Consider the following 25,116-nt stretch of genomic DNA (forward strand, 5'->3'; position numbering starts at 1 on the left):
CATACATGTATGCATACATATGACTTCTATGTATCATTTGAAAATAAAAATGAAACACTTCTAAGGCAATGGCACCCCACTCCAGTACTCTTGTCTGGAAAATCCCATGGACGGAGGAGTCTGGTAGGCTGCAGTCCATGGGGTTGCTAAGAGTCAGGCACGACTGAGTGACTTCACTTTCACTTTTCACTTTCATGCATTGGAGAAGGAAATGGCAACCCACTCCAGTATTCTTGCCTGGAGAATCCCAGGGATGGGGGAGCCTGGTGGGCTGCTGTCTATGGGGTCACACAGAGTCGGACACGACTGAAGCAACTTAGCAGCAGCAGCAGCAGCAACATCCACTTGAGGAATTTTAAGAAGGGATGGATTCAATAATTTTATCATCATCATCCTCTATTTTAATTATTCATGAACTGGAAAATAAAGATGATTCCTGCTTTTATAGTTTTAAATGTTTCTCAGTGTATTCAAGGGCAGGAAGAAAATTTAGGCAATATATCTAATACATTGGATCCTGGGATAAATATTTGTATATACTCATAGAGTGAGCTAATTAATAAGAGCAATAAAGGGAAATTTAGCAGGAATTAACATAAAAGCCTTTTCATACTGTTGCATAACCTCAGATATGCAGATGACCCCACCTGTATGGCAGAAAGCATAGAAGAACTAAAAAGCCTCTTGATGAAAGTGGAAGAGGAGAGTTTAAAATCTGACTTAAAACTCAACATTCAGAAAACTAAGATGATGGCATCTGGTCCCATCACTTCATGGCCCACAGATGGGGAAACAGTGGAAACAGTGACAGACTTTATTCTCTTGGGCTCCAAATCACTGTAGATGGTAACTGTAGCCATGAAATTAAATGACACTTGCTCCTTGGAAGAAAAGCTATGACCAACCTAGACAGCATATTAAAAAGCAGAGACATTACTTTGCCAGCAAAGATCTGTCTAGTCAAAGCTATGGTTTTTCCAGTAGTCATGTATGGATGTGAGAGTTGAATCATAAATAAAGCTGAGTGCCAAAGGATTGATGCTTTTGAACTGTGGTGTGGGAGAAGACTCTTGAGAGTCCCTTGGACTGCAAGGAGATCCAACCAGTTCATCCTAAAGGAAATCAGTCCTGAATATTCATTGGAAGGACTGATGCTGAAGCTGAAACTCCAATACTTTGGCCACCTGATGCGAAGAACTGACTCATTGGAAAAGACCCTGATGCTGGGAAAGATTGAAGGCAGGAGGAGAAGGGGATGACAGAGGATGAGATGGTTGGATGGCATCACCAACTCAATGGACATGAGTTTGAGCAAGCTCCAGGAGTTGGTGATGGACAGGGAAGCCTGGCATGCTACAGTCCATGGGGTGCAAAGAGTTGGACACAACTGAGTGACTAAACTGAACTGAACATAAAAACTTATATTCAAGCTTTTTAAAAGTTGCATCACTAGGGATTTTTAGCTTAGACAAGAGAAAGCATAAGGAGGATGATACAGCTATTTACACATACTTAGTACACATTCAGAAAAAGAGGAATTGACCTTGCTCTAAAAGTTAGAACTAGGAAACCAGTGGGAGGTAAATATTGGACTATAATGAGAAATAGTTTATTTCAATTACAATTGAATGCTGAAGAATGGGTACCTCAAAATATTTTTGAGTAAGTAAACTCCTGAAAGGAGTTCTTCACTGGAAGGACTGATGCTGAAGCTGAAGCTCCAGTATTTCGGTCATCTGATGTCAACAGACAACTCATTGGAAAGAAAAGGGCAAGAAAAGAGGGCATCAGAGTATGAGATGGCTGGATAGCATCACCAATGCAATGAACATGAACTTGGGCAGACTCTGGGAGATGGTGAGGGACAGGGAGGCCTGGCATGCTGCAGTCCATGGGGTCACAGAGAGTCAGACACGACTGGGCGGCTGAACAACAACAAACGTATGAATATGGTCTAAAGTTTATTACTACATAATAGAAAAATTGTGGCAATATAACAAATTAAAATCAAAGTACGTAGTATGTAGTTAATCTTGGGACTTACCTGGAGGTCCAGTGGTTAGAACTCTGTTTCCACTGCAGGGGGTATTGTTTGATCTGTGGTTGAGAAACCAGGATCCGGCATGCAGAATGTCATAGCCAAGTAAAAAAAATTTTTTTTTAATAAAATTAAAAAGTATACAGTTAATCTGATAAGAAGTCTTCTTAACAAAAAAAAATATGTTTTTTTTAAACTTTTTAACCATATCTTTTAATACTTTAAAAAATTGACTTTTATTTATCCACATTGCTTTGAACTTTAGGCTGTATGTCGATTATTAAAGAAAAGCCTACATATGGGGAGTGCCTGCAGACTGCAAAAGAATATTTGTTTCACTCCAAGCCATATTCAGTTTTAGGCCACCAAAGAAACCTATCAACCCAGAGCATCCCATGACACAGTTTAAAATGCTTTACTAGGGATGATAACTTCTACTATTGGAAAAATATAATATGTATTACCTGTCTGAATTCTTCAAATGCAGTGCTTTTCCCCTAATCATACAAGAAAGAAAAGCAATACAGTCTCACTAATACATGCCTACATACATACTTGTGCTTGTGCTTAGTTGCTCAGTCATGTCCTTTTCTTTGCAACCCCATGGACTGTAGCCCACCAGGCTCCTCTGTCCATGAGGATTCTCCAGGCAAGAATACTGGAGTGGGTTGCCATGCCCTCCTCCAGAGGATCTTTCCAACCCAGGGATCAAACCCAGGTCTCCTTAATTGCAAGCAGATTCTTTACCATCTGAGCCACAAGGGAAGCCCACATACATACTTAAATATGGATAATTAAAAGGTAAAAAAATGAAATCCTGGAATCCTTCATTCTAGAGTATTCAGAGATCCTTGCTATATATTTGTATATTCAAAACCAGCAGATAAAATAGAAATTCTGTAGTATATTTGCTCTCTTTTTCATGTTATATTGTTTTTAAATATATGTAATGATTACTTATAATGAGATATAGTCTGGTTAGGTCTTTGACATTTTGTAAAAAATAATTCTCTCCTGTTTCTTAGTTCTTTACCCTGTGATATTAGGATATTCCTGACCTTATTCCCACATACCACCACTTTAAATTAAAAAATGTATAGCCGTGTCCAATCTACTTGAATGCCTTGTTTCAAATTACAGGCTGAGGCTTTAGCAAATTCCTTAAAGTGGAATTTAAGAAAATCTTCAACATGTTGTAAATCATATCCTATTCAATCCTATTTTCAGTTTTTTTTTTCCCACAACAGAAAAATCCCCGAGTTATGCAGCGTTCCAGAGCATCCTCCTTTTTATTTAATTATTTTGGAGGATGAAAAGCTTTTTCATAGCACCCCCACAAAATCTGTTATACCAAGCACCACACAGCCACACAGCGTGTTGAGCCCAACACAATGCCTGCGATTGTGGCTCTCCTCCTCAACTTCTTGTCTCTCCATCCTTGGGGCCCACGTTTGTACGCATTCCCTCTTCTGAACACAGGTTTAACAGTCACATATCCGGTAACCACACACATCTCCCGGAACCCATCTCAGTGTGTTAGAGAGTTGTTTCTTTTGCACCAGCACATATGAACTCTTCCTCAATCCCATATGAACTGCTTCAGTCATGGGATGGTAAGAGGGGCCACACTAACAAAGAACTATCAACAATTCTGAAGCCAAAGTCATCTGTTTTGGTAACGACTTCTAGAAGTATAACTGACTTGAACTTTTTTTTTTAATTGAAGTGTGATTGGTTTACACTGTTGTGTTAGTTTCTGTTGTACTGCAAAATGAATCAATCAGTTATACATATACATATGTCTGCACTTTTTTAGCTTCTTTTCCAATATAGGCCATTACAGGGTATTGAGTAAAGTTCCCTGTGCTATACAATTAGATCCTTATTATTATCTATTTTATAGATAGTAGTGTGTATGGCCTCCACTCCAGTATTCTTGCCTGAAAAATCCCATGGACAGAGGATCCTGGCGGGCTACAGTCCAATGGATCACAAAGCGTCAGACAGGACTGAGCAACTGAGCACACAGAGTGTGTATATGTCATGCCCAATCTGCCTCTTCCCCCTCTGTGGCCCCTGGTAACCGTAAGTTTGTTTTTCTACATCTTTGACTCTATTTCTATTTTGTAAATAAGTTCATTTGTACCGTTTTTTTTTTTTTTTTTTAGATTTCATATATAAACGATATCATATGATTTGTCTTTCTCTGATAACTGACTTAATAACTACATTCAACAAGTGATTTCATTCAGATATCCACCCAGGTATACCGCTGGCAAACAGCTTAATCCAGAAGACACCACTCAAACTTGGACTCTGTTTGTTTGTTTGTATGTTTGTGAGAGTTGTTTTCATGTTTGTTTTTGTGATTTCAGTGAAACGTTTAAAAGTGTTCTCCACTGGTGTTACTTCGGCTATGCTGCCCAGACACAGAGCATGAGGCCTTGGATTATCAGTTTGTCCCAGTGCTAACCAAGTGTGATCCCTGAAGTCACGCTCTCGCATCTGTCGGAAGTGTTGCCCTCCTGGGCAGCTCTGAGTGACTGTGCTTCACCTGAAGAAAGACCAGTTTCTTTCTCACAAATTTTGTAAATCTTGTTACTGACCAAGTCTCTTCCTTGCCAGAAAGCCCAAATCCATGTGTGGGGCCTACCTGTAGCAAGTATATAGGACTTCAAGGTACGTGGACTCATCTCATAACTCAAGTTGTCTTATTTTTCTCACTATGTCATTTTTATGACTCTGTCGTTGTGTATATTTTTGTGAGCTGCCTAAAATTCTCTCTGAAGGTGGAAGTCAATAAACTAATTTTACATCAATTTATTATTCTGTACTAGATAAAAAGAGGTCTGACTGAACTCATTTCCAAGAACCAGTCTTATTCAGGGGCATTTATTTAAAAGTTATGTAGAGTGTTCCTTTCTGGAAGTTGTCAAAATTTAAAAGTTCATCACAGGACTTCCCTGGTGGTTCAGTGGCTAAGACTCAGCACTCCCAATACAGGGGCAGAGGTTCAATCCCTGGTCAGGGAAACTAAGAGCCTGCATGCCCCGGTGAAGACCCTGTGTACTGCAACTAAGACCTAGCACAGCCAAAAACAAGTTCATCATCAAGGTTCTCTCCCTGTTACCCCTTCTCTGCTTTTTGTAGAAAGACGATTGAAAAGACAATTGGAAAGAAAGGAGAATATTAGACATACAAACTTAAGTTCATCTTAAAAAGAAAAGAGAATGTTTAAAGGAAAAAGAGAAAATTGGACATACAAATTCAAATTCATTTATTTGTAAATATGTCATGTATATTCAAAAGAATGTAGCATTTTTAACAATTAATTATTTTAATTGGAGGATAATTACTTGACAATATTGTGATGGTTTTTGCCATACATCGACATGAACCAGCATTGTTTTAAATACACAATTGTGTGGTACTAAAGAAGACTCAGAGTCCCTTGGACTTGAAGAAGATCAAACCAAAGATCGATCCTAAAGGAAATCAACCCTGAATATTCACTGGAAGGACTGATGCTGAAGCTGAAGCTCCAATACTTTGGCCACCTAACATGAGGAGCTAACTCATGGGAAAAGACCCTAATGCTGGAAGGACTGAAGGCAAAAGGAGAAGAAGGCAGCAGAGGATGAGATGGTGAGATAGCATGACTGACTGAATAGACATGAATTTGAGCAAACTCTGGGAGACAGTGAAAGACAGGTAAGCCTGGCATGTCGTGGTCCATAGGGTTGCAGAGTCAGACACGACTTAGTGACTGAACAACAATAACATGCATTGTTTTATTGAACTAGGGTTCTATTATTCTGGCTGAATTGCTAGAATTCGTACTCAATTTTATAAAAACTAGAGGTTAAACAGACAAAATATCTAGTAAATAAATTAAAAATCTGAATTATCTTAAATGTACTGTGGAAGGTAGGTTATGTCCTATATACAGTTTAATCTCAAATCAATTTCTCCCTTAATAGTCTGGACCTTTTAGAACATTATTTCATTTGGTGGGTGGTTTGAGACCTTAGACTTGCTTTTAGTTAGAAGGTGACTAAGATGTTTAGTGAAGGAAGGGTAAGAGTAACTGGTCACTGATACTTGGTGGTAGAATTAAAGAAGGGTGACGAGTTCTTAAAAATCAGACATGTTTATTATGGAAATGGAATGCTTTTCTTTAACAAGGCATGCAGCTTGTGGAATTTTAGTTCCCCAACCAGAAATTGAGCCAAGGCCCTTGACAGTGAAATCATAGTCCGAACCACCTGACCACCAGGGAATTCCCAGAAAAGGAATGCTTTTGTAAGAGGATTTGCTACCAAAATTATCACTGAAGAGAGAATGTCTTGTAACTAGATCAATAGAATAGCATTATTGAACATTATCTATAATATGATTTCTATGTGCATATATTTCTATGCACACAAGTGGACCCTTACCTTTGTATTAATAAACAGGCTGCGATTTAAAGAAAAGGGGGTGATAGTTTGGTGGAGAATAAAAGCTCAGTGCGAATCTCAGCCTCTCTCCACTGCAGCCCTACCTTCCCATTTTCTTGCTGGCCATCTTGGACCGTGAGGCCCTTGTGGGTTTCACTTCAGAGTAAATTATATGTTGACTTTCACCACTTGTTTTGGGGACTTAATAAAATCCTCAGACTCTTGAGTAACTGGCTTCTGCCCTTGTTGGGCAGATGTAGCAGAGCTAAGACTACAGTTCACTAATCTTGTGGTTGTCATCATTTATCATTATAACTGATTGTTCTTCTGGAGGAGGCAAATCTTGATTTTCTACATGACTGCTGTTGACAAATCTTAACTCTGACTTTCTGTGGTTTCTCTTTTCCAATTACTTTAACTCTCCCCTTCACTTCCTGCTTAAAACTAAAAACCTTCAGTCCTTGTGTAAATTGACATTGTGCAATTTTTGTATTTCACAAAATAAATTCTCTATAATCTCACCTTGTTATCTATTACAAACTTTGCTAAAGGTAAAACAAACATCTTAACCAAGTGCTTGAAGTGCAATGCTCAGTCTCCTCTAGTCATTTCAGCACAATCTAATTTTATTACGAACTGGTGGGCTGCCGTCTATGGGGTCACACAGAGTCGGACACGACTGAAGTGACTTAGCATAGCATAGCATATGTATCACATAAAATCATAGCTACCATATCTCCCTCAAGAACCTCCAGCTGTCCTTTCATCTACAGACCCTGCACTTCCTTTTGAGAAAAAGGCAGTATTTTGTGGCCTCTGATTACTTTGGCTCAACCCATAAGCAGCACTAACAATAGACTAATTGTCAGTGAAATTAGCCTTTTATCTGTCATTCTCTCCCCTCCTCCACTTTCTAGCTAAGTGCAGCATCAAAGGCAAACTCTGCTGCTGACTTGAAACAAATTATTTCATCTCTGAGTTTCAGGTTTTTCCTTTGCACATGTTGCCGTGCTTCCTGTGCTTTCCCTGTGCTTCTAACCCTAACCCTAACCCTAAAGGAAGCACAGCACAGCTACACGTATATCTTGAGTTTTGGTCTTCAGTTCAGTTCAGTCACTCAGTTGTGTCCGACTCTTTGCAACCCCATGAATCGCAGCACGCCAGGCCTCCCTGTCCATCACCAACTCCCGGAGTTCACTCAGACTCACTTCCATTGAGTCAGTGATGCCATCCAGCCATCTCATCCTCTGTCGTCCCCTTCTTCTCCTGCCCCCAATCCCTCCCAGCATCAGAGTCTTTTCCAATGAGTCAACTCTTCGCATGAGGTGGCCAAAGTACTGGAGTTTCAGCTTTAGCATCATTCCTTCCAAAGAACACCCAGGACTGATCTCCTTTAGGATGGACTGGTTGGATCTCCTTGCAGTCCAAGGGACTCTCAAGAGTCTTCTCCAACACCACAGTTCAAAAGCATCAATTCTTCGGCGCTCAGCTTTCTTGAGTGGGTCCAATTCTTCCGATAGAGTTGGCACTCAATAAACATGAATTTCCTTGCCCTCAAAGAAGGATCTTGTAGGTAACTACAAACATCTATTGGCACACAATACATGTTTTTAAAAACTCACTCTTCCATATAACTATCAAAATGTTGAAACAAAAAAGTACATCCAAATTAAGCCTGGGGAAAAAAAGGTTTTAAAATTTGTCCCCACATTTAAGTTTAACTTTGACTTGACTTTCAAATGATGATAAATTCATTCTCAAAGCATTTTACACTTCTCCTTGAGAGTATTCATCACAATATTACAACTGTAATTAAATGCCTTATACCCAAGCATTTTGGAGTTCTATCTTGAAAGGAAGGACTGTGTCTGTCTTAGGCACTTCTCTACCCGCAGTTGACCCACTGTAGATGATCTCAATAAATGTTTGAGCAGTCAGGGAGTGAGCATTACAGTGTGTGTCTCTTTTTTTTTTTTAACTCTACAATATTGTATTGGTTTTGCCATATATCAACATGAATCCGCCACAGGTATACCTGTGTTCCCCATCCTGAACCCTCCTCCCTCCTCCCTCCCCGTACCATCCCTCTGGGTCGTCCCAGTGCACCAGCCCCAAGCATCCAGTATTGTGCATTGTGTGTCTCTTTTTAAGCAGTACTTCTGAAAAGACGTAGGTCAATCACTTTGAAGATTTTTTTTTTAATGGACCATTTTAAAGTCTTCAATGAATTTGTTACAACATTGCTTAGGTTTTATGTATCAGTATTTTTGGCCATGTGGCCATGAGACATGTGGGATCTTAGCTCCCCAACCAGGGATCAAATCTGCACCCCCCTACATTGGAAGACAAAGTCTCAACCACTGAACCACCAGGGAAGTCCCTGTAAGGTCAATAATTTTGAATCTATCTTCTTCTCTTTCTGATAATGGTGATGTTATCATTCATCCTTTCTCCCCATTTCCAAATGGTCTTCACTTGGCATTATCTCATTAAAAGAATCCTTTTTCATTGATCTTTCTTCTTCTCTATAAATAAATGATTCAGTAATTGGAGGAGATAGGCTAAAAGGCAAAGGATTCTATTAAAAGAAATGCTATTGCAAAATCATTTTATTAAAGCAAGACTCTTGACATGTGAAAACATGACCCTTGTATTTTTGTCTAGTAATGTTAGGTTTTACCTGTTGCTGCTGCTGCTAAGTCGCTTCAGTTGTGTCCAACTCTGTGCAACCCCATAGACAGCAGCCCACCAGGCTTCCCCGTCCCTGGGATTCTCCAGGCAAGAACACTGGAGTGGGTTGCCATTTCCTTCTCCAATGCATGAAAGTGAAAAGTGAAAGTGAAGTCATTCAGTTGTGTCCAACTCTAGTGACCCCATGGACTGCAGCCTACCAGGCTCCTCCATCCAGGGGATTTTCTACGCAAAAGTTTTACCTGTTACAACTTCATAAAAGTTGTGCGCTGATATATCCTTAGAACACTCAATAAATGTTCTCAAAACATTTTCCTAAAAGAGGAAAAAGCATGTATTTAGATAAACTTGATTTTAGTTTCTCTCTTTTTCTAAGCAAAAAAAAAAAAAAAATCTACATTTTTTGACACTTTCCCTTCATTATTTATGTGAAAATTCATTGGAAAATTTATCTTAAAATCCATACATAGAACAGAGGAACAGATTTAATATTTCCGTGAAGCTGAGGACAGGGAATGGAAAGAATGTATAATGGCTTTGAATTCTTCAACTGCTTTCTTCCCTGGGAGTGGGGGCTTGGAGGGGGGAGGCTTTTTTCTAAGAGTTATTGTGATAGGATCTTTTGACAAAGGCAGCTCTTTTTTATTGTTTTTCAGGCCCTTATGGGTTGGGATAAGGATTTATGGGGATGGAACCATGCAGATTGAACACTTGAGCTGGGAATTTTTATACTTCAAAGAAATTTCTGAAGAACATGAGATTCTTTTGCTTTGCAAAATAGTTTGAAAAACATTCTTCTACTGAATAGGAGCAGTTTCCATCTTACTCTGGCCTCTAAAACAAGGTTTTCTGTGTACTTAAGAATTACCTTGAAGTTGTAAAGAATAAACATTCAGTGGGTGTGGGACTGAGCTCAGGGACTGCATGTCTACCAATAGGTTATGAAATTCTTATGAACAATAAACTATGCTTCAAGAAATACTATTTTAAGGAAGAAGTGGGCAACTGGGTTTTAGCTGGGCTGCAGCTCCACTTTTCCTGATTTTCCTTCTCCATTTCCAATCAGACAGGTTCCCAGATTACCTATGCATATATTCTCTGTCTGCTTCTCATCAGGATCTGCCTACCAGGGGAGATCGATGATAGGATGTAGCCCCCCCAACTCTTGGCCCATGTACTTGCTCCTCAGTCCCATCCTGCACTTCTTTTTGTAGCCCACTTGCTTGTGGTGGTCTCAGAATAGTTTTCTATCCCACTTCATTCCTTTGTGTCCACAGACTCACTATTAATATTTATCCAGGCATTTTGTACTGGATCTCTGTGAACCACAATGACTATCTAAGAATGAATCAAGAATGAGGTAACCAAGGAAACCACATCCAGGAAGAAGAATAATAGGAACTGGGGTGTTAAGCTTAGAAAAGATTTAGATGTGATTTGATAGCTGTCACTGAGAGAATGGATGTCCTATAGACGTTAGCTTAAATCATTTTGTGGAGTTCTACAACTCCTAAGTAGGACCACTGAGTAAAAGTTACACAAAAGTAGATTGTGGCTAAGGAAAAAGAAAAACTTCCTAATAAAGTTGTAGTCTTGCAAAGTTGCAAGAATCCATTCACTAGGAGTGTTCAGTTTGGTAAAGGAAAACATTCTGTTAGTGAGGTTCAGGATTCATTCATTTGTGGATGGTGCCCCAAATAGAGGTGATACAAAGATAAATAAGACACGTTCTGTGTTTTGGAAAAGCTCAAAGTCCAGCAGAGAATTGGACATGTGAACAAATATACTGAAGAAGAGCATGTTGAGTCCAATAGCAGAAGAGTAGACAGTGTTGTAGCCCTCAATTGGCATCAGTTATGGCAGGTGAGTGAGTAAGTTTCAGAGATTCTAGATCGTGGACTTTGAGCTACCCTAGCTGACACCAAGTAGAGTGGTAACAAGCTTCCCCCAACCCTCAAGCCCTGCCCAAGCTGCAGATTTTAGATATATTGAATATATATATATATATATATATATATATATATATATATATATACACACACATACTTATTTAGGATGATTTGTTAGGAAGCGACAGATAACTAGAACAAGGATGAAATTAATTAATCTGTATAAAAACATTAAAAATGCTTAGCACATAGTAATTACTCATTAAGTATTAGGTATTATGGTTATTTTATTATCATGTTATAAAAATGATGTTATTTAAAACATGTTCTATATCATGATATCACTCTATGAACTGCCTGCTCACATTTTCTGCCTTTTCCACATGCTTTTCCTTTTTCCCCACTGTCTCCCCTACTGTTTGCATTGCTCATGGCCACGTGGAACATGCCTGCAAGGAGCTAAGTATTTCACATTTGCAATATGCTTATCCTTCCCCTGGGCTATTGCAGTATGCTCCCTCCTGGTCTAGCCACTTTTAGATTGTCCCTCTGATTCATTCTTTCACACAACAGCCAGAAAGATTTTTTTTAAATTCTAGTCTGACCATATCACTCTTCTACTTAAAATCTGATGATGATACCCCACTGTTCTTAGGACACATCTCCCAACCTGTGACTGCAAGCCTTGGTGGTCTGCCCTCTATTCAACTCCCCAGTTTTATGTCCTTAGCTCACGGCACTCCAACTAGTCTGACCTGCCTGTACCTATTCTCCTTTCTGCCTGTGGTCCTGGAACACATTATTCATTCCAGTCTTTCGGCTCCTTGAAGAGACTCTTTATTGATTTAACTCCTCCCTGGCCTTGAGGCTTCACCTTAAGTTTTACTTTCTCAGGGAAGGCCCTATGTTCCATGTGCTTCTTAACATCAAATAAACAATAGTTTGTGTAATGATTTGTTCATCATCTGCCTCACAAGGGCAGGGACGATAATTTCTGCACAGAGAGAGAGAGTGCGAGTTCCCATATTATCTCCTCAACCCCACACATGCATAGCGTGCCCAACTGTGTTCAGAGTGGTTCATTTGTCACAACTGGTAAACCTACCTTTGACACATCCTAATCACTCAACATCCATAGTTTGCATTAATAAGTTGTTCTTGGTATTATACAGTCTATGGGATTCAACAAATATATAGTGACATGTAATGCTCATACATTATGCGCTAGGGTAGTTTCACTGCCCTAAAATTTCTCTGCGCTCTGCCTAGTCTTTCTCTCAAACCACAGGTAATCACAGATCATTTTCCTGTCTCCATAGTTTTGCCTTTTCCGAATGTTATATAGTTGGAATCAAACAGTATGTCAGGCACCTAATTTTTCTCTTTTTAGGCCATGCCTCCTAGCTTGCAGGATCATAGTTCCCCAATGAGGAATGGAACCTGGGCCTCTGGCAGTGAAAACATAGAGTCTTAACCACTGGACTGTCAGAGAATTCCCCAGGCTCCTAGTTTTAACTAACACTTATCTCCTCCTGGGACCCAAAAAGTTCATCATTAAATAGTGTAGGATTCAGAAGCAAAATATGAAGAAGGACGAGAAGATAGAAAGAAAAAGTAGAACCAAAAAGCATGCTAAGCACTGTGACAGAGTGCTTTAGCTAGTTAAAAAAAAGTGTTAGTTGATCAGTCATGTCTGACTCTTTGCAACCCCACGGACTGTATGTAGCCTGCCAGGTTCCTCATTCCGTGGAATTCTCCAGGCAAGAATACTGGAGCCATTCCCTTCTCCAGGGGATCTTTCCAACCCAGAGGTCGAACCCAGATCTCCTGCATTGCAGGCAAATCCTTACCATCTGAGCTACCAGAGAAGACCCTCAGCTAGGTAAAGTGTAGGTCAATCAAGAAATCCTAAAAAAAAAAAAAAAAAAAAGACTTCCCTGGTAGTCCAGTGGTTAAGACTTCTCATGGGTTTGAACTAAGATCCCGCATGCCCCAGAACATGGCCAAAAAAAGAAAAAAAAAAAAAAAATGTAATCCTTCCTTAATGAGCTGGTACCTTAACTGAGCAAGCAGGATTTAATAAGTTGGTGACGTCCAGAGAAATTTGTTTTCCAAACAAAGCAAACAGCACAAGCAATTACATGGATGTTAGAGGTGAAAAAAAAGGCAAACATTTTTTTAAAAAACAGGAAATGCTGCACAGATTTTGCATTTAACTCTCACAACAATCTTGGCAAGAAGGTACTTTTAACCAAGGCACAGAGAAGTCACTAAGCTCTTAAGAAGCAAGATGGGATTTGAATCCCTGATCCAGGAGAGAAGTACTTGACTGCTGCACTATAAGCAGAACCTTCTGATTCTGCAAAAATCGGATAATAGCAACTTGCCCTAGGACAGCAGCAGATAGGTTCAGTGACATGAACAGATTTGAACACTACTAAAGAAACGTGAGGTCACAAAGAGTCGGATACGACTGAGCGACTGAACTGAACTGAACGGAAAGAAACGAGTCAAAGGACTTTGCGAATGACTAAAAAAAAGGCAGGAAAAAAGGGAAAAGGAGAGCATTAGTATGCTGTGAGCCCAAGGAACAGAGGACTCAAGTGAAAGTGAAGTATGTCAGAGGCAAGGCAGCTAGGGGAAGGTTGGGGGCTCCAGGTTATCACTGAGGACCATCCTCAGCTAAGAAACCTCCTCCAGTAATTGCCCTATTTTTCTCTTTTCCAGAACAGCCAAACTTATAATTTTCTCTTTACATTTCTTTGCTTCTCTCTCCTTCTACTCCAGTCTGGCTTCTGTCATCATTCTACCACAAAATTTGATGTGCACATTTCAGCTTTTGAAAGAACAACTTTAGCCCAGATACTCCTCCTCAGAGAGCCTTACATCCCAAAACTTAATGACATGTCTATTTGGATATTCCACGGTTGCCCCAGGGAGAAGGCAATGGCATGGCACCCCACTCCAGTACTCTTGCCTGGAAAATCCCATGGGCGGAGGAGCCTGGTAGGCTGCAGTCCCTGGGGTCGCTAAGAGTCAGGCACGACTGAGTGACTTCACTTTCACTTTTCACTTTCATGCATTGGAGAAGGAAATGGCAACCCACTCCAGTGTTCTTGCCTGGAGAATCCCAAGGACAAAGGAGCCTGGTGGGCTGCTGTCTATGGGGTCTTTGTCACTTTACTGTCACTATGTAAAATTTTAGTTTACATAAAATTATAAAAATTTTATGTAGAGTCACAGAGCATGTACTCTTCCTTTACTGAGTGTAATTATTTTGACATTCATTCATTATCCATTCGTGTGTGTCAGGCACTGTTCAAGGCACTAGACACACAGAAGTAAACAAATCAGACATGTGCGTGGTCTCTAGGAGCTTCGAGCCTACTACAGTGTGCTCTCTTACCCTCTAAGAAGAATCCAAAACACCCTCCTTCCTTTAACTTATCCAGCAATTCAATTTGATTTGTTGTTAAACAATATTACAACATTAAAGGAATTTTTAAAAGAAAAACATTTTATCTAAAATAGCTAGATCTATGGAAATTCCCCGGAGAGCCAGTAGTTAGGACACTGTGCTTTCACTACCTTGGGCTCAGATTAATTCCTTGCTCAGGGAACTCAGATCCTGCAAGCTGCATGGGGTGGCCAGAAAAAAAAAAAATTTTTTTTTTTAAATAGCTATAGCTTCTCCTAATTGTTTTGATTTTTCCATGTGCTTTACTAGTGTATGTTCATATATAAAAACTGGAAGCAAACTAAATGTTTGTCAGTATGCGCTTTCCTGATGGCTTAGACTGTAAAGAATCTACCCATAATGCAGGAGACCTGGGTGAGATCCCAGGGAAGATCCCCTGTAGAAGGGAATGGCAACCCACTCGTGTATTCTTACCTGGAGAATTCCATGGACAAATAAGCCTGGCAGGCTACAGTCCACGGGATCGCAAAGAGTCAGACACATTTTCACTTTTTCTTTTCGTGGAATCATTAAATTCGTACAACCATTAAAAATGATGAAGTAGATCTGTAAATGTGAGCACAGCATAAATATATTCTCAAAGTTTGCTTAAGTCAAGTTTTCTCAAACTTTAGCATGCACCAGAATGTTCTGCAGGACTCTGCAGAGTAATGGAGTGGGAGCAAATCTGAGTTCTGATGGAGTGGGGAAAAGGAAAAAAGAGATACGGGAAAAAACAGAGAAATGGCCAAAAGGACTTTGGAAATGATGGAAATTTTAGGGCAAGTTTTTAATTTTCTTAAATTAATTTAAGTTTTGTTCTGTACCGCATTTGTCTCTAAGTATTTTGATATCTGTTGTAGTCAATAGTGTTTTGGGGAGTGGAGGGATCCGATGTGTCCTCTATGGGGTGATGTGGAAGGGAAAAGGGACAGCATATGCAGGAGGTGGGAACCAAGGCAAAGCCCCAGGATTCAGCAAAAGCAGGACTTCAGAATCAGAAGTAACGAAGAGAAATGGAAGCCCTAGAGTCCTTGAGGAGAAAAAGGGATGAAATGGTGCTCAGAATCATTTTTATTTAAATATTACGAAAATGGTGCACCCATAATGCTGGAGGACTTAGCGATACAATCAGTTGATATCTAGCTAGGGGGCGATTTTGAGCATAAACAACAAGGCCAAGTGTGACAACACTTGTATGTGTCAAATAATGAGGGCAGGGTCATGACAGTAGCAGAGGGTTGAGACAGAATATAAAAGAATATGCTTACTCTTAGAATAGACTCCCCCTCAAAAAACCAATAAGTTCAAGCTGTAAAATAGATTATGGAGAAAATAACTTCCCCTATACCAGCAAGGATTTCCTAGTCTAATTCCACACAATAAGGAATGTTAACCTTGCAATCTGTACCTTAATGCCATGTGGCATCAGTGACTAAACAGGATAGGAGTCACGTAAGAAGTACCTATGGTAACAGTGCTCTTTCTTTGTGATAATAAATTAACATGGGTTCCAAAGTCAACAGCCGTTTAACATTCTGAAAAATACTGCTTTGTGGTGTACAAAATTTACTTATCCACCAGCAATACAATTACTCAGCCTTTTGTGGAAAAAAGGAGTACAAGGAGTACCCTTCCAATACTGCCAAGAGGGCTAGGTACTTTCACAAATGTTCCCATGGTACCCTGTGTTTAATTCAGTCACGGCATCTATTATATTGTGTTTTGATGTCTGGTCATTTCTCTCCAGTGAACTATGAGCAGCTTGATGTCAGGGACTGTGTCTTTCATTAGGCCCATTACACATTCTCCTTAAAGGAATTGTTTTTGTAATAGTGCATCTAGGGTTGTATGTGTCTTATAGTAGCCCAAAAAAACAACACTACGTCAGAAAGTCCTTCTCTATAAAATGACAGGATTAAATTGCACCCTTGCAAATGTTGAGGGCATCATTTTTCTCAGATTCTTAATATGTTGAAGTGATTTAGAACTGCCTGGAGTGTTCTCCCAAATCCACCCACTCTTGAGTCAACCTTTTTTTTTCCCTTTCTGGCTACACCAAGCAGCATGTGGGATCTTAGTTTCCTGACCAGGAATCAAACCTGCACCCCTTGCATTGGAAGCTCAGACACTTAACCACTGGACCACCAAGGAAGTCCCCATTCGGGAATTTCCTTAATAAAGAAGAGAATCTGAAACCCTAGAGACCAGGGTCTCCATTAAGCATTGTATAACTCCAAGCATATCAGAGATGATGGGATGATGAGATGAAGATTCTCTGGGGATCTGCAGTCTGCTCTTCAACAATAAATCACTCTAAGTGAAGGAGCAGCACAAAGGATCACATATTATATGATTCCATTTATATGGAATATCCAGAATAGGTAAATCTATAGTCACAGAAACAGTTCAGCAGTTGCCTGGGGCTGTGGAGAGAGGCAAAAAGCTGCCTTATGGGTAAGGATCTCTTTTAGGGGTGATAAGATGATTTGTAACTAGATTGGAAGTGATTCTTGCATAGAATTGTGACTGCATAAAATGCCACTGAATTGCACACTTTAGTTAATTTTATGCTATATGACGTTTACTTCAAAGAAAAAAAATATGTCACTGATAACCTTGTACTAGGTCAAGATTTAGATCAAATTTCATGCTCTGAAGTTACAAATAATATGGTATGATTTAACTGCAAACACTTAGTGAGGGTCTACTTAAGTATCTTATTCATCCTGAGTCTATAGTTCCAAAAAAGTCTCTTTGCCAATGGGCTTTTAAAATGATGATGCTAATAACAACAGCCACTAACATGTATTGTGTGGTTTCTATGTTTGAGGTACCCTTCTAATCTCTTTAAGGGTGTTAGCTCATCTAATTCTTACAGTAACCCTGTGAGATGGGTACTGTCATTATCCTAATTTTACACTTGCCTAAATTGGGCTGCGAGAGCCAGAGGTGGCAAAAGTGAAAGTTGCTTAGTTGTGTCCAAGTCTTTGTGACCCCGTGGACTACACAGTCCATGGAATTCTCCAGGCGAGGATACTGGGGTGGGTAGCTGTTCCCCTCTCCAGAAGATCTTCCCAACCCAGGAATTAAACTCAGGTCTCCCACATTGCAGGAGGTTTCTTTACCAGCTGAGCCACAAGGGAAGCCCATAGGTGGCAAAGCTGAGCTCAAAACTCTGACCTGACCTATTCAAAGCCTATGTCTGTCATTTATGAATCTGGTTAGACAACTGATACAGCCCATGGTGGTACATACAACTGATCTAAAGCAACCTTGTGTGATAACCAAGCTCTTCATATGTTCTTCTAATAGCTAAACTATATATCTAGTTTTCAAGTGAATGAATGCAATAATGGGGACTAGTTGGTGAACAACTCCCTTGAAGAAAGAGATGCCAAACAGAATTGACTCAGGTAAAGGGGACAAAGCCAGAATGGGCCTTATAAGCTCTTAGTCTCTTGGGAAATACATTGAGACTTCTGCTGACACCTATTTCAATCAAACTTTTGTCTTTTGGCTGCACTGGATCTTCATTGCTGTGAACGGGCCTTCTCTAGTTGCAGTGTGAGCTTCTCATTGTGGCTGCTTCTCTTGTTGCAGAGCACCAGCTATAGAGTGCACAGGCTTCAGTAGTTGTGGGGCATGGGCTTAGTTGCCCCGTGGCGTGTGGAAACTTCTGGACCAGAGATAGAATTGGTGACCTCTGCTTTGGCAGGTGGATCCTTAACCACTAGATGACCACAGAAGTCCTCAATGAGACATTTTCTAATGGCACAGATGTTCTACACCTAGGCTCCTGTCTTCCTTCCCAGGAGTCTTCATCTCTGGAAAGGAAGGGTTATACACTCTCCACAAAGATGTCATTGGTAAGATCAGCTGCGTGAACACTGTAGTGTTGAAGAAGTTCTGGCTTGTTCAGTAATTCTGGCAAAAAAAAGCTCATGAGACAACATTGTGGGCAAAGCCTTTATTGATTTTTGAAGGGCTGTGGCTGAGAAAACTCTTCCATTTTTGTATGTGTGGCTGTTTGTTAATCCTATTAGGTTCTCTGAAGTACCCTGAGGCATATCTACTCAACCTTCTGAATATGATGCAAGCCTTGGACTGCAGGGTTCTGTGAATAATCTAGATCATCTTGATGTCAGGTGATGTGACCCTATGGCATAAGTTCTGGGCTTCCCTCCAGCAGCATTTGAATAGTGTATGTTTTTAAGGTGGCCCTTCTGCATGCAGAATCCATGCTCTACATCTTTAAATCTGTGACTCACCACATTCTCTAAAAGTGGTTCATACACCTGAAAATGATCTGCAGATATTACGGGACACACATTCCTTGTGTTCAGCTACTTCTGTTGGCCAGAGTTTCTGCCTTAGTTAAGGACAGCATTTAAAGAAGTGCAGGGTCTCACTAGTTGAGGCCCTTTTGAAATGTCAAATATTAATTGCTCAAGGGGCACAATTGGAGGATTTGATGGTGAACTCCATAAGCCTTAATATCTCATTTAATACTCTCCTATATGTCGCACTGAAACAGACAGCAAGGGTTTGCAAGATGGAGTGCAGTGCCCTCATAGGAGGTGAACTCCTTTTTTTGAAATTCAAATCCCTAACTGTTGACTAACAGTGGTGGTAAGACGTGTGTCTTAGTCAACACCATAGTAGACATCACCTGTCAATGTGCTGCATGCTTGCTTCACAATTGCCTACTTGTCATCTCTACTTGGGTGTCTTAGGCAACCTCAAACTTGGGTGAGTGTTCAGTTGCTCAGTCATGTCTGACTCTTTGTAACCCCATGGACTGTAGCCCATCAGACTCCTCTGTCCATGGGATTCTCCAGGCAAGAATACTGTAATGGGTTTACATGTCCTCTTCCATGGAATCTCAAATTTAATATGTACAAACTGAACACTTCGCTAACCATCTTCTCCCAGACTTTTCCAGTCTTAGTAAATGGCTCCATTATTATTCACCCATGTTCAGATAGAAAATTTAGAGGTGAGCTTGAATCTTCTCTTTCCCTCACAGTCAGTTCAGTCACTCATTCATGTCTGATTCTTTGTGACCCCCTGGACTGCACACCAGGCTTCCCTGTCTATCACCAGCTCCTGGAGCTTGCTTGAAGTCATGTCCATTGAGTCGGTGACGCCATCCAACCATCTCATCCTCAGTCATCTCCTTCTCTTCCAGCCTTCAATCTTTCCCAGCATCAGGATCTTTTCCAATGAGTCAGTTCTTCGCATCAGGTGGCCAAAGTATTGGAGCTTCAGCATCAGTCCTTCCAAAGAATATTCAGGACTGATTTCCATTAGGATTGACTGGTTTGATCTCCTTGCATTTCAAGAGACTCTCAAGCATCTTCTCCAACACCACGGTTCAAAAGCATCAATTCTTTGATTCTCAGCTTTCTTTATGGTCCAACTCTCACATCCATACATGACTACTGGAAAAATCATAGCTTTGACTAGATGGACCATTGTTGGCAAAGTAATGTCTCTGCTTTTTAATATACTGTCTTGGTTCCCTCACAACCCCCATCCAAATCCTCCAGATCCTCTTATCTTTATCTGCAAAATATATTTCACACTGAAGAGCCCTTGTCCTCTTACTTTAACTACTGTAACAGCCTTTCAACTTGCTCCCCTGCTTCCACCCCTGCTCTCCAGTGAGTGTTATTTAACCGGAGACCAGAGCGATCTTTCTAAAGCAAATCAGACCTTGTGACTATCTACTGAAATTCTTCCAGTGATTTCTCATCCTGTTTACAATCCAATTGAAGCTACTTGTTATAGACCAGCAAGCTCTGTATATCTCTGTGATGGAGCGTCTTTCCTCTGCAGTCTACTCTAACCTAACTGGTTTTCTTTTTTAAAAAAATATTTTATTTATTTATTTGGCTGTGCCAGTCTTAGTTTCGGCTTGTGGAATCTAGTTCCCTAACCAGAGATGGAACTTGCTTTTGGAGCATGGAGTCTTATTCACTAGAAAAGTCCCCTAACTTGTTTTTTCGCTTTTCTTCAAGCTCACCAAGCTCATTTCCATCTCAGCCATTGAACTTGCTGTCCTTTCTGTGTTGAATATTCTTCCCCAGCTGTGTGCATGGCTCATCCCCTTACTCCTTTCAGGAATAAGTGTTTAAATGGCACTTTTTCAGTGAGGCTTTCCCTGGCCAGTCTATCTAATATAGCCATTCTACATTTTTTACCCCTTTACCAAACTTTAATTCTATTTATAGGATATACACTTGTGACATATTTAAATATGTGTTGAATGCATGAATGAATGGTGTATCACTCTTACCAAGAGTGTTAGGGAGTGAATTTTATCACCTAATTTTGTCCAACTTTCTACATAATGGCAATGTATTTTTTCCCTCTGAATATAGCATGTGTATTTCTCTCAGAACACCCTTTTCTCTGGCAGGTAAAAAGAATACCTTAATGCTTTTGAAACTAAGTCCAAGCCAATCACACTAACATACAATTTCAAGAACAGAAAGGCACAAAAAACACCAATCTAGATCTCAGAAAGAATAAGAATGCATAGCACTGGGCCCCAGATTCCCACAGCATGCAAACATCTTTCCCCTGCACCAATGGAACTGCAAGATGTTACCAGACTTAGTTCAAAGGCTGCCACAGGATTGCAGGTAGTATAGACAAAGACTCAGGACTGAGTTACAAAAATCCAAAGAACTTTGAAAGTGCTACAATGCTATCAAGTGCTAACCCACAGGACTTTACTTCAGCGAACATAGGGATACTGGGTGGTTTGGGTTTACAATAGGGATACTGGGTGGTTTGGGCTTTCATGTCTCACTCAATTCACTGCAGTATGAGTCATACTCCAGAGCCAGGGCTGGCAGCTCTTTTAGGGCTCCATCCTTCTGAGTAGAGCATTTACAGGGTGAGAAAATAGGCAGAGAAGAAAAAACTAAAGGATGGGAGATGGGAAAGGGAGGGGGAGGATGGGAGGGAAGAGCTGGAGAGGAAGAGACTTGCTCAGGTGGGATGGAGACTGATGAAGGGTAGGTGTGGGCGGGATTCCCTCAGAACTCCCCTCCACCTCCTGCCCCTCCCACTGCCACCCCTTTTAGGCTAGAGTCCCAAGGAAGTGTCTCACTGCAAGGAAAGCACGGCCTCCTCATGTTCCTTTGTTTACTGTATTCAAATTCAAATTTTGCCACTTTTTAACTATACCGAATCTCATGTAAACTATTTTAATACCTTATTTTTTAAAAATATCTATGTAGTGGCTTTTAGTTTACTTTTTGGCCACAGGGCATGCGGTGGTCCTATCTTAGTTCCCCAGGCAAGGATGGAACCCATGTCCCCTACAGTGGAAGTGCGGAGTCCCAGCCACAGGACCACTAGGGAACTCCCTCACGTAAGCTAATTTAAAGTGTGTTTCAGTTTCCTCTTCTGAAAGAAAAAAAGACAATTCTTCCCTCTAGGATTACTGAGACAATTCAATGAGATGCTTTCTGGAAGATGCTCAGTACTGTTTCTGGCACAATCAGTGTAAGCTCTTGTTATTATTACTACTCAGCAAGGGGTCATTTTGAACAGCCTTTACATATCTTCATTCTTGACTGCCAGGGACTGCGGTTCCTATTGTTTCTCTTTCAGAGACCTTCACCAGTTCAAAGCCTATGAAATGCAGCTTGTTAGGGTTGAGCACAGCTGGGAATCCAGAGACCCCAAGGTCCCCTGGCTGGTGAAAGCCTGGCCTGTTACAAGTAAATGTGAAGAAACGGGGCAGACAGCCAGAACCAACAAGCCTGGGATTGCTACAGTTGTCTTCCCTAAGGGTTCTGCCAGCTCAGACTGTGGAAGGACTGGGAAAGAGGCTGGCATTTTACAAGCATGTGTGTATGCGTGTGCTCAGTCATGTCCAACTCTTTGAGACCCCATGCAGGTAACACAATAAAAACACCTTGCCATGTGGTTTCTTGATGACTCTGGTGCTGATGGATCTTTGGGGTGATACCACCATGCGGGAGTTTTCCCTGTATTTCCAACACGATTTTAGAATTTTATGTTGTTACCTTATTTATCCTCTCAACATTTATCAAATACCACCTTCTACCCACGGGCTGAGATAATGCTGCTGCTGCTACCAGGCTCCTCAGTCCATGGGATTTTCCAGGCAAGAGTACTGTAGTGCAGTGGCATTGAGATAATGCAGGGCCTAGATTATCTGGAGAGGGGGGACTGATTTGATATCATAACGTAAAGATGCCAGTTGTTGTTGAAAGGAATAGCAATGACAGTTGAGATCCTATGGAGAAACCTGTTGCGTTCTCAGGTCAGTGACAGGTGTCTGGACCTCCTGGGTCATACATTCAGTTGAGTGAAGCATTCTCTGGGATCAGTCATGGGCCTCATCTCTCAGAGTCCCCCTGTCTGCTTCTGGCTTCTCCCCAGCTCCCAGATGTCCTTTATACAGGCTCTGGGCAGGGAAAGCAGTTATTTCTTCCTACCTCATTTCTAGAGAGTAAGCCAACATTCCTTTGTATAGTAGTTCTGAGAGCCTCTAGGTTACATAAATAAAAACTAAATTATAATAGCGATGCATGTAGATGCACAGAAATTAGAAAACAAATCCTTCATATATTGAAAAGATGAGGTTCTGAGTGACTTTCTTTTTCATTTTTCTCTTATTGCTATGGTGTTATTATGCAAAACATTTAAAACTCAAAAAAACATTCTCTCATCTATAACATATATTTCTTCTGACGATATTCTGTGGAGTGGAATTCTTTTCAGAGGGTTTATCTCTGCCAGCTTTAGTTATTTAGCTAGCACTTGCTATTTTCCCTTCTGAGACAGGTACATTTCTTGCTCAGTCTAGCTGATTAGAAGCCTTAGGAAAACTTGGTACATACCAAGGTGAATAAGAGTTATGTATTCACAGGTTCAGCTTCATAAATTCCTGGCTTCAAAAATCAAGCCCTGCTGATGAAGTTAGCTTCTGCTGGCTCAGAAAGGACATTCCAGAAAGAACCCAGGTTTGGGGAGCTGAAGATATGAGTCACTGACTTGAAAAAATCTAAATAGCTTGTTAACAAAGGTTTTTAAAGTCAGGGAGAAAAAAAACCCATGTTGAGTTGAAGGAGATTTTTCAATTTCAGATTTACATAGCACTTCAGAATGAAGGGGAAATATTAGAGATTTATTGTTTTCACTATCATAAGGGAATGTCCTCTAAAAAGACTGAGATTTGGAACAGTTCATGAAAATAATCTGAAGGACATCATAATAAATCTGGAAAGTTATTTCCTGTTTTAAGCTGGCTTGGCTTAAAGACCTTACCACCATAAAAATGAATGTCATGTCTAATTTTTATGTGACTCTCCAAGTTCCTTTATGCAATAAACTCATTCCTTTTCAACTCACTCTTACCTAAACTAGATTATTCATAAGGCAGTTTATAGCTTTATATGGTTGATCTTACCATCCACAAATTATTTTGGGATGTTATCATCTTCTGTTTTTATTTTACTCACATGCAACCTGTATTCTTGCAGGAACTGAGGGGGCGTGGGGTTGCCATTTAAGCCTACCACTTAATTACCTCTCTCCCTTCTTCCGGTGAGTGTCTGAGTCATCTGCAAAGGCAAATTCATTCATTCATTCAACAAACATTGTTAAGCAACACTGTTTTCAAGGAGTGTATACTCTGAGAAAGTAAATAATTACATAAATAATTATATACAATACACAAACAATTTAAGGTAGAATGTGGCACAACTAGCTAGTGGAATTTTGAGGAGGACCTTTTTCATCAAGGAAATGACTTTCAAGATGGGACAGGCACAGAGAGTAGGAAGCACCACATGAGCAAAGTCGGGGAGGTAGCAAAGCACAGAATACATATGGAGCAAGCAGTGAGCTGTCCCTGAAGTGTTTAGGCTGGGTAAGGAGCAAGTTCAGTGTGTCCAGTTGGAATAGCAACAGTTAATACACACTGAGGGCTTCTGAGTTTTAAGCTTTGGGACTACCCAGCAATGGACAAAACACAAAATCCCTAATCTCGTGGAGCTCATATTCTAGTAGAAAATGATTATCAGTAAACAAACAAAACAAAATAAATAGCGTTTTAGGTGGTGATGAGTACGGTGGAAAATGCTAGAATGGGAAAGGGACTATGTGCATACCTATGTTAAAGAAGGTGGTCAGGGAAGGCCTCAACCAAAGGTCACATACATTCCAACTAAGGTCTCAAGTGAGAGCTTGAGCCCTGCGGGATAACTCAGACAAGAGTGGCAGCTTGGAGGCTCTTAGGTATGAATAGGGGAATAGCAGCAATCTTTCCATCATACCACTGATACTGTCAATGGGACCTTTTTTCCTATCAGTTTGCTACTACTACATGGAAATTTCGGTGGATTTATTTTACATGGAAAAAACAAGCAGATATTACCTCTAGTAATTTTCAGTTAATACTACCTTTATGCAGCTTTAATTCCATGGCCTGTCACTTTAAATACCTTCTTAACATTAGATCATGTTGCTGCTGCTGCTTCTGCTGCTAAGTCGCTTCAGTCGTGTTGGACTCTGTTACTTTCCTGCAAAAAAAACGAAGATATATACTCAACT

This window comes from Bos indicus, chromosome 10 (genome assembly GCF_029378745.1).
Source record: "Bos indicus isolate NIAB-ARS_2022 breed Sahiwal x Tharparkar chromosome 10, NIAB-ARS_B.indTharparkar_mat_pri_1.0, whole genome shotgun sequence".
Taxonomy (NCBI): Eukaryota; Metazoa; Chordata; class Mammalia; order Artiodactyla; family Bovidae; genus Bos; species Bos indicus.